The sequence below is a fragment of the Dendronephthya gigantea genome, unplaced genomic scaffold (assembly GCF_004324835.1).
Source record: "Dendronephthya gigantea isolate DGI-Jeju-01 unplaced genomic scaffold, DenGig_1.0 000075F, whole genome shotgun sequence".
NCBI classification, from domain to species: domain Eukaryota; kingdom Metazoa; phylum Cnidaria; class Anthozoa; order Malacalcyonacea; family Nephtheidae; genus Dendronephthya; species Dendronephthya gigantea.
Window position 1 is genome coordinate 81,199 of NW_021163085.1, and position 11,086 is coordinate 92,284.

The window sequence follows — 11,086 nt, forward strand, 5'->3', positions numbered from 1 at the left end:
TCTCATGGAAACCTATTTCTGCCTGTGATGTGACAGTGATTGGACATATTGGAATACACAGTGGTTGGTTTTCGTTAAAAACAGGACCTCTATAGTTCTACTATTACAGTAACCTTGGTTCACCTTTAGCTGCATATTTTGTGAGATATTCAACACAAGCATAGTGATCAATAACAACTTGAATATCACAATTCACTCTCCATCCTTGGAGTTGAAGATGTTTCTGGTTATTTAACCTAGAATCATTTCGTTTAGTCAAAATTTTTGCTCTATAATGTTCGTTATCACCTGATGTGTTAATTTTTTCAAATTCTAGTTTTGTCTGAGGACAATGATCAAATGGGAAATGAAATCTACATTTCAACTCAGTTTCATTTGACTTTTTTCTTAGACAATAGCTAGTGCTACAACGAGTATGTCGTTGAACCATGTTTAAAGGACATTGGCAACGAAAATTTTTATTTGCCAAATCTGTTGAAATCATCTAGGAAATACTTAATTTAATGTTTTTGTGTGTCTATCGTATTTGGTTCTTGAGAAAATTTCCAAAAATGTTCATCGGTGGTCCGCCATTTTGAAAATCGAGCCTTATGCTAATTTATGCTAGCATACATTTGTGACGTCATTTGATGGGTTCGGGAAATATGATTATATAAACTATTGTTGTATTCTCATATGGCAACTTGAAAAACTTGGTAAAATAGAGTATAGAGGGGGGACAGAATCAAATACCTATGCAAAATTAATGCATCAACATTGCGGGGACATGTTTTTCAAAATATTTGGAAGAGAACATTGAATATGAACTATGTACACACATATTTACACATGCAGTGCACGTCGATACACAACAGGACGTTACGGTGGCAACACAACACAACTAATAACCAAACTCCCAAAGTTTAGAATTCTACTTATATTTAGATTTATACTAAAGCTAAGGCGCGCATATTTTCCCCTGCTAACAATTTTACTATATTTTAGCATAAACAAGACGCCTTTTCTGGCGTTAACTCCGGCGTGCCGCGCACGTGCTAGTCTTCAATATAAAGGCTCTGAACATAAACAATACTATGGAATGCCATGCATAGGTGTCTTACGTGGTATATATTCATCATATGCGGTGCTTTTGTCTCTATATGCTGTCCTTTTGACATTATATGCGGTGCATTTTTCTTTATATGCTGTCCTTTTGACATTATACACGGTGCGTTTCTCTTTATATGCCGTGCAATTGACATTATATGCGGTGCATTTTGTACAGTTCATATTCATTTAGATGCCTTGCAAACCTAAATGTTGTTCGATCGCGAAATTCAGAAGCTCATTGTACTTTAAAAAGTATAGAAGTTTAATTGTTCAAAAATGTAAATAAACCGCATGATAAGTTCACTTTGTCTTACACTTTGGAATTCGTGCTTTATATATTAAATCTTCAATCCTGTGCAAATTAACTGCGACGTGTCAACGCAACCATAAGTGATCATATCTTGTTAAACGGCGAAATAGCAGCGATAATATTAAAATAGGACCAGAATCTACATGTATTTAATATATTCTTTCCCCAATTAAATCGAAACTTAATCGAACAGCATCAAACGCACGGTTTATTTGTTCCTTTTAGAGGAATTGCCGTATCATGTGAGAGAAATCAAATGAACATGTCATACGACACGACAAAATATTATTTGAGTGACCACACGACGAAGCGCGAGTTTGCGAAATGTTCGTATTCGTCGTACTCTAGTGCTTTTTCATAGCAGCAATAACAGTCTACAGCCCTTGTTAATAATGCGCAATGTCCACATTTACACCAAGTAAGTTTTTCAAGGCGCCTGGCATTCGCTCTTTCGAACTCGCGATCGAAATCTTCGTCAGAGGAAGATGAATCACTACCGTTTTCGGCATCGCTATCGTTAGATATATACCACAAGATTTTCCCTGCGCCTCTGGCTCATATTGGTAGGGCAACACTTCCTCTAACTGCATGGTTTTCGTTAATATGTTCCATGACAATCATAAAAAAACTACAACTCCCTTTTTAAAGCAAAAAATCTCGATAAACACAGTAAACACGCTAGTAAAATATATTGATGTGTTTAGGGAACCCATCAAATGACGTCACTTCCGCCAAATATAATTTTTTCAAAAATTGATCCAATATGGCGGACAAGGTCCAAATTTTAGCTGAATTGTGGTGAAAATAACTCATAAACGAAACATTTTTGGAACAAATTAACACCATATCCATAATTAGACGGTTGAACACTTTAAAAATAGCGAATAAAAATTTTCGTTGCCAATGTCCTTTAACAGATCATCATAATCTGACTGTTTGTCATGTTCTGGAATGTCACTATGTCTCCTTTGACATGGATGAGTTTCAGGTCTTATCCACATATCCTCATCTGGTGGATTTGGATTAACAGTTGATAACAACCAATCAGCATACTGACATACTGTTTCAGCCGCCTTTTGGCCAGCTTCAATATCCTGGTCTATTTCTGTTGTACCAGAAAACTCATTTTCATCTTTAAATTTTTGAGCTAAGAAACCTTTCAAAGCAGTCTGAGTAAGTTGACATAAACCAGGATCATTGTTTATTTAGCAGTACCATGACAATGGATACTACCTCTACCTTGGTATTCATACCTAAACCAGTGCCATTTTGCACCAAGTGTATCATAAAGCCAGTGTTTAACAAAGCTTTCTAATCTTTGAGTAAAAAACCAATCCACCAGATGGGGATTGTTAATTACATTTTGTCGTCTGACCTCACTGGTAAAATTACCAGTTTCACAATCAGTGTTGTTGTTGTTCACCAACTGGTAGAAAACTACTCATTTCAGTAGAGTCATTATAAACAACATCCTCTGAGGGATTATCAGTGGGAGGACCAGAATCAGGTGAACCATTGTCATCTGAGACCATATCATCATTAGTTTCAACAGTCATGAGATCTGGTGGCACATCATTTTCAGGTAATGATTTTAATGCATCTTCATTAATTAATAACTCAGAATAATGTGGATTACTGTTTATAAGCCAAATTAAGGCATTGTGCACTTTTTGTTTTCGCACTGTTACATCTTTGAAGGTGTTTTCTCTACCTTTTACCTTGACAATAATCACAGCCAAGTCTTTGGGGTATCTTGGCAAAGATGATGCAAGTTCAGTCACATTTTGTGGCAAGTTAATACAGTGCCCTGAATAACCTTGTTGACCACCAGGTTTAATATAAACTCTCATGATTGGGAGTGCACGAGCAATTAACATTTCCTCAACTTGAGTCAAATCATTTAACTCTTCTGGAACAGAAGATGGAATCATTGAATTTTGAGAAGAAAACTTCTTGGGAGATTTTTTATCCCTAGAACATCTTGAGCAGATGTATTCTGTAGGTGACTTTGGTTTGGACTTTAATGGCCATGCCTCTTTGCAAACTGTGCACTTATGGATAAAATAATCATTAGATTTATGAAATTTAGCAATGTTTTGTTTTGCCCAACTTTGTTCATGGATACCACCATGTTTAAAAATATAAAATTCTTTTAAATATTCATGTTGACTCACATGTTTGGGCTTATTGGCATTTAGTAATTGCTCTACTTGTTTTCTTTTCTTATACTTTCTAGCATTTTCTAGACAAAGTTGTTTTTGACATTCAGTTTCTAATGTCAGCTTCCTTTTTTGATATACTCGATCATTTTTCATTCTAGTTTGTCTGGCATTTTCAGATTCTTCTAAACGTTTTAATCTATGATATTCTCTATCATTTCTTAGTTTGGGTTTTTTATTTGTATTATTACTTGTCACTGGATCACAACTGCCAGTACTCAATAACAACTGAATTGGAACAATTTCAAAAACATTAATATTTAGTTCCCTTGACAGTAGATGGAAATGTTGTTCTAATTCACAGAGCGTATCACATTTTATAAGAACAGCAGTGCCATTGTTGCATGGCTTGCCATATGAATTTCTAGAATGTGGGTCAAATGCATAGAATGCAGAATCTATATTATGTATCAAGGCCATCATATAGCCTTCTAAAATTATAATAGCATACTTGTCATTTGCAAAAGTATTCATCAAAGCAACATCAAGGTTAACATACGGAGCCTCAACTTCCTGCTCATTTATTATGAGTCCTTGCCACTCTTTTCCATAGTTTATATACCATGACTGACTTTCATTCTGTGCCTCAATGGGCTCTACCACAATGGGTAGATTAATATGTTGTGCCCTAATGGGCTCTACCACAATGGGTAGATTAATATGTTGTGCCTCAATGGGCTCATGAATTATAGTTTGTGCCACAATGGGCCCAAATAAATTGTTTGTGACTGAATAATAGTGAACAATATTTGGCATGTCATCTAATGATGGATACTCCTGTTGTGGAATTTGACCATTTTGGATGGCTTTCAAATACATGATATCTCCTTGCAGTAAGATCTTGTCGATAATTGTGGAATTCCACTCCAGTAGTGGAACAGACTGTACGTTTAAAAGTGCCGATAAACTCATAAAAGAGCACTGCCTACCGCGTGATAAACTACTAAAACTTTCATGTCCTTGATGAATATTTCCATATCTGAAAACTGACATGGTTTTTTATTGATTTATTAACTAAACCATAAACTTACCCAATAAAATACTTTAAACTTCAATTACACTTGAAGAGAACATCGCTCTAATCATGTTTTGCAGGTCAGATATTATCCAATATTATCCACAGTTTGCTGTATAAAATCCTAATTACCATATAGTTCCTAGAAGTTCCTAGGGTTGGCGGAAGCTGACAGATTGACAGTAGGTATAATTTTTAATTCTGATTGGCTGAATCATAGCCTGAATTGTGCACATGGTCAGCTTATATTTGCTGGATCGCTGAGCACATTGTTCTGAGTTTCCTCTCATTCTTTGGTGTTGTGCATCTCGACGTAGGAACAATTAATCATCATCAACAGAAAGGTGACGTATGATAAGAATGTTTAATTCATATATCCCTGTTTATATATCGTAGCTGAGACAATGGGTATCATAGGCACTTGAAAAGTGAAAACGGGTATTTAAAGTATTAAAAAGTATAATATGGTCTATTAGTTTCCTCCATGTTAAAAATGCCATGTGGTCGGTCGGCCAACTGGAATCGTCAAATGATGGATTTATTACTGCAAAAATCCTTTGCAAAAGTATGTATTACCCAACTCTGTACTTTTGAAAGAAGTGTTAAAAGTACTAAAGATGAAACACTTGAAAAAAGAGGAATAACAAAAAAAAATTGGCCAAGCCTTTCTTCTACTATATAAGCCAACTAGCTTGCTATTTGATTTGCCCCTTGTTTAAATTAAATAATAAATACCGCAAGGCCTTCAAAGCCTTGTAATATGCATATGTAATGTGTAAATATATATGTATATATATATATTTATATATATATATATTAATATATTATATATATTATATATATATTATATATATATACATATACCTATACGTACACGTACACATATACATATATATATACATATATGTGTATATATATATATATATAATATATATATATATATATATATATATATATATATATATATATATATATATATATATACATACATATATGTGTGTGTCTTATTGTGTAGGGTTGTGGTTATCTACACATTCAATATCAATGGCTGAACAGTTCAAAACAGCTCAGAACGGTATTTAAATAACTTTATTATTCATTATTATAGACCCTCTGCCTTTGGCAAATGGCCTGCAATGCAGATGGGTTGTTTTGTCTCACTCAAATTTCGCCAACTATGAACGTTTGCTACTGGCATATCTTATTAGTCAACATATAAAACCCCAAGAAAATATTTTTGGATACAACATGGGCTATTTATGGTTTAGTGTAAGGGTGGCTCAGATTTCCTAAAATTTAATACCCAGAGTATTGTGGAAGGATTAGTACCTGAATGCACAAGTGCCTTAAAATGTTCCTAATATTTCTTTATTTTTATTGATCAATTGTGTTTAGGCGACGAGCTGCTGTGTTATGTACACAATGTTAAGCCAGTGTAAAAGTCTGGTAAAGTCAACTATGTCACCTGCCAGCTTCAAACAAAGTCATCAATGGAGAAAGCAATATGTTTCTCGCCAGAAAAGGTTACCCTATTGAAAGTAGCAATGGCAAGTAAGAGCCCCGTTAAGATGAAAAACTTTGACTATAACACACAGTACAACAACTATGTTATAAAGAAATCAACAAACATTGAAAATCCTGGGGTTTTGGATTTTCAAATCCAAGATCTGGAAAAGAGCAGTGTGTTGATCAAGGATATTAACACAATTCCACGAGGAGAATTGATCACTGTTAAAGCAAGTGTGGCTAAACTTGGTGGCATCAAGGTTGTGGCAACAGTAGGTGGCCCTTTAAAGAAAGTTAAGGCTATTTTGGTGGATACAAGTGGCTCAATTAAAGCTGTATTTTGGGCTGAATGGGTTAATTCTATCGAACTTGACCAAGTATACACATTTAAAAATCTAAGAGTTAGAGAGGATGGCTATACCAAAGAAAAAATTGTTGACTCTGCAAAGCAAGAGTTTTCTGTTACACAGTCCACTCCATTCACATCTCCCCTAGCAGAAATCGAGTTGTCATTGTCTGATCTAACAACCAAGACAGCTTGTGTATCTGTAATTGGCGTTAAAGCTGTCTCGAAGTATTTCATTTGCAGTTTGTGCAAGAAGAAATGGAAAATCCAACCCAAATTGTCAAATGTCAGTCGTGTAAGCTGATTCAGAAGCTCTCTACATCAAATATTCAATGGTTTATCAAGTTGTTTGTTGTAGATGAAAAAACAAAAGATAAATTCTATTTATCTGTGTTTCACCATGAACTTGTGAAGCTGCTGGAGGTGAATGATAATAAGACAACCACTGAAAGTGAAGAAGATGATATTCTACTGGCCATGTTGCAACTTGACACTTTAAATGTCACTTATAACATTTCGGGCAAGTTGTTAGATTTTAGTGTTTCCAAAGAATGTTGAGTTTTATTTAGAATGTTCAGCATTGTTCACATGTTCCAATTTACATTAACTTTTTAACAGTCGTACTCATAGACTTGCACGGTTGCATGAGTTGTTCAAGTTTGGGTTTTTGGGGGTTCTTGTAATTAATTTTGGAGTTGCTGTTAGAGCTGCCTGTTTAAATGGCATCTTGGTATTGACTTTTTGACATTTATATTAGTTCAGTTTATAGGCTTATCATTGAGCACATCACATATTGGGTTATCAGTTTATTATATTGTAAAATGTGATTTGTTGATTACATTGTTAATTGTTGTCTTGTTATACAAATGCCATCTTTCAATGGATCAGAAGCAATCTGAGCACTCCCTCAGCTTACCCGTTGATCTCTATATAGTAGTTTGGTGCAATTTCTCCTCTTATGTGCTTGGGTATGAGGCACCACTACCCCCACTTCAAAAGCAACAGTTCCTTCATTTCATTGTCAACTGCCCAGGCGTGTTGTATTGTTTTATATTGTTATCTTGTTTAAATCCCATCGTAGTACAATTAATGACAATGTAGAGGAACATTGGCATTTTTGGTGTACGGTATATATTGAGATTTAACCGTTTTGCAGGCTAGTGCAAGTACAATGAATTGTTGAATTATTTTAAAATTGTCAATTTCCACAATGATATAATGAAAGTAAATTAACATTCAGTTATTCACTTCAGCTTCATTGATATGTTTATATTTACCAGCATCCATTGCTACATGCATTATTTCCTCATATTTTTTGGATAGATTCTTGCGTATATAATAGCTTGAAATATCTGAATAACGAATAATCTGATATCTTTGAGCCTTTTTGAACTTCACCAACACTTCAATATCCGCCATCTTGGATAAACCGAGCCCTCAACGACGACTTACGAATAGTTACCGAGCAACAGAAATCCAAATTTCTCTAAAATCCAGATTCAAGTTGGATTCATATAGCTCGGGTCAGGGAACTGACTCGAGTAATTTCGTAAAAATCAGTTGTCAAGATTAGGTGATAAAAATAAAATATTATGTATAGTGAGTTAACTACCATTTATGTTAATTAACATACCACATAGGCTTATCAAGATTACTATACATCAGCTTACAAGAATGTAAAACCTAAAATAGTTAAACAACAAGGGCTCCAATGTATGGAAGGGCTTAGAATGGATGGCACTAGATCTTTAAATTTATGGTAAATAATTGTGCCATACACAGAATTTCATCATGATTTCATTCAGACAATTTTAGGGACAGAACTCCAAGAAGTGCACAGTCTCATTGAAGACTGTTACACAAATTATTAAACTTTAAATATACTCACTTATAGTTTCTAGTTTACCATCAGCACTCAATGACTGTTTAGGTGATAATGGTTTATAGTAACCATGGTAAATTCCTTGTCTAGCATGTAGCGGGAACTTTTGGTGTACTTCTTTATCACAGGATGAGCATAGGTTTGTAGAGTGAACACAGTCCCTGCAGTGTATTCTGGTTTCTTGGATGAAGCATTTGGAGCAAATGCTGGGAAGAACTGCTGTACAAGATAACCATGTTTCAAAGATTTTTTGTCGAGATGACTCCCAATTAGCTGACAAATTGGTCATCCTCTTTTTCCAGTTGTATTTACTTTGTTGCTGATCATCATTTAACAATTGTGCACACTCCTCAATTGTGTTGTTCAGGATATCATCTACATAAAAAATATATAAATCAAACCATAGAGTGTACTGTAAATGCTATATAATATATGTAATACGAATGCTGAACGCAGATATACCTGGGGTCTCTGTTTGTTGATCATTAGTTAAACTATCAAATTCATCTTGAGTTACTATATCATCATCACATGCAAATGTGTCTACATAAAAATATAAATAATGTTTCAGATTATTGTTAAATAGTTTCTTAAAGAAGTACAAAAGCAAAACACAACACTGAACCCAGTTTACTGACCGTCTGCACTGTTATTGTCACATTCAGCATTATTTTTCCGACGATTTATTCGTTTTCGTGGACGCTTGGCCTTGGGTCGCACAGGTATGGGTCTTCCACAACCATCAAGGAATCTAACTTTGTTTTGTACTCTTTTCCTTGTCCTAGATCCACGATAATTTTTACCGCTTTTGAGAAGCTTCTCGATTTTTGATGCGATACCCGCTTGTGATATATCACTTGTTTTAAACCGAACAGTTCGAGATTTACCTATGCTAGAGCTATCAGATGCACTCTCTGAACTGTCCGCCATGTTTCCTTTAACTCAGTACAAAATTGAACGTCTGTATGATGCAAAGCATCATAGGTGCATTCATGTTTGTATGTTATATATCATCATACAGAACGAGAGACCATGTTGTTTCACACGGGAAATCGGGGAAAACCCACAGGGAAAATCCATTTTACCTGTTTGAGCGTGCGCAGTGAGACTTTGGCTGACATGCGCATGTGTATTTGCTATTAAAACAATGGCGGTTCGAATATTTCGAAGCGCCAAAATAACAAATTTTGGAGGGATTTTTTTCCCAATTGTGCACCTGTTTCACTTGGCGAGCAACGGATTCTGATAAAGTAAGTTTTTATGTGTTGATTCATGTAAAAATTACGTAGTTCCACGAGGGGTGCAACGGAATTGCATCTTTTCGATGCTGCTCATCCCACGGCCTATCATTTCAACCCAAGTACAAGAGAAAAATCGTCATCCAAATGGTAAAATAATTATAAAGAAATAAATCATGCTTTACAATAACACTGTAGTACTTCAATAATTCATGACTATTTTCAAGAAGTTGTCATTTATTACTGATTGTTAAAGATGATGTAAAGTCCGTTCTGAGCATATATTCTGCGCATAACAATGTTTGGAGATATACTATTGCTTGAGTCAGGATTCAAGGCAGGACTCGAGCCAGGTCCTGACTCGAGTCAAGGACTCGAGTCAATTAACCTTTCTCACGCCATGCGACCAATCTGCCATATTTGGATGACATATAGTTGATTTTATAATAAATCATTTTATGAAATAAAAATTGGGGGTAACATAACTTGTAACCAACAGGTAATTGTTGTCCAAAATATCGGATGAAAATCGTTAATTTTCATTTCTGACCATGGCATAGAGAATAAAAACACATTGTGTTTCTATTATTCATTGTTTTAACTTGCAAATTTTTACAATTTAATAGTCCATGTACCGTAATGGTAAAACCTAACGCTATGCGACCAGTACAATGTTGCTGACTAACTAGAAGTCGCATAGTTCTGTTTTTGAATTCATTTAGCAATTTAAAAATTGTGGACTCAAAAAATGGTATCCTAAATAATCACATTTAACGAATTCGGAGAAATTCTAGTCTACTTAAAACCTGCCGAACACGAGAGCAACTTGGCGTAAGCAAGTTTTTCTCTTGTGGGGACAAATTTTAAGCGCTTTTGTTCATTCGTGGCACTTTATTCTGGCACGAATGAACAAAAACGCTTAAAATTTGACCGCACCGACGGGAAGAACCCGCTTACGCCAACAGGCACGAGTGACTATTAGCTAGTTGCTCCTGTGTGCGGCAGGTTTAATGAAGTTACAAAGAAGAATGGAAGACATGAAAAGGTCTACAGTATTTTTCTATATTGTAATTAATCCAATATTCAATTTGAACGTAAAGCTGCATTTAAATTAAGAATTTGTTATATAGCAAATATATAATAGATATATATTATATAACAAATATATAATAGATATATATTATATAACATATATATATAATATATATTATATTATATATATATATATAATTAATATATATATTTCAATGGTCATATATAATATATATATATATATTTCATTTATTATATATAAACAATGTCAACCATGTCAAAAAACTTTATCATGCATTTACATGTAAATATAACCCAACAAATTGAACTGTAGCTACATACCGTAAACCTCTCTGTTAGGGTTTTTGATGGGTCCATACACAGGGGGGGCGGGCTTATACATGGATAATACTTTGTGTTAGCAATTTTTATTATTTATACTCTAAAAT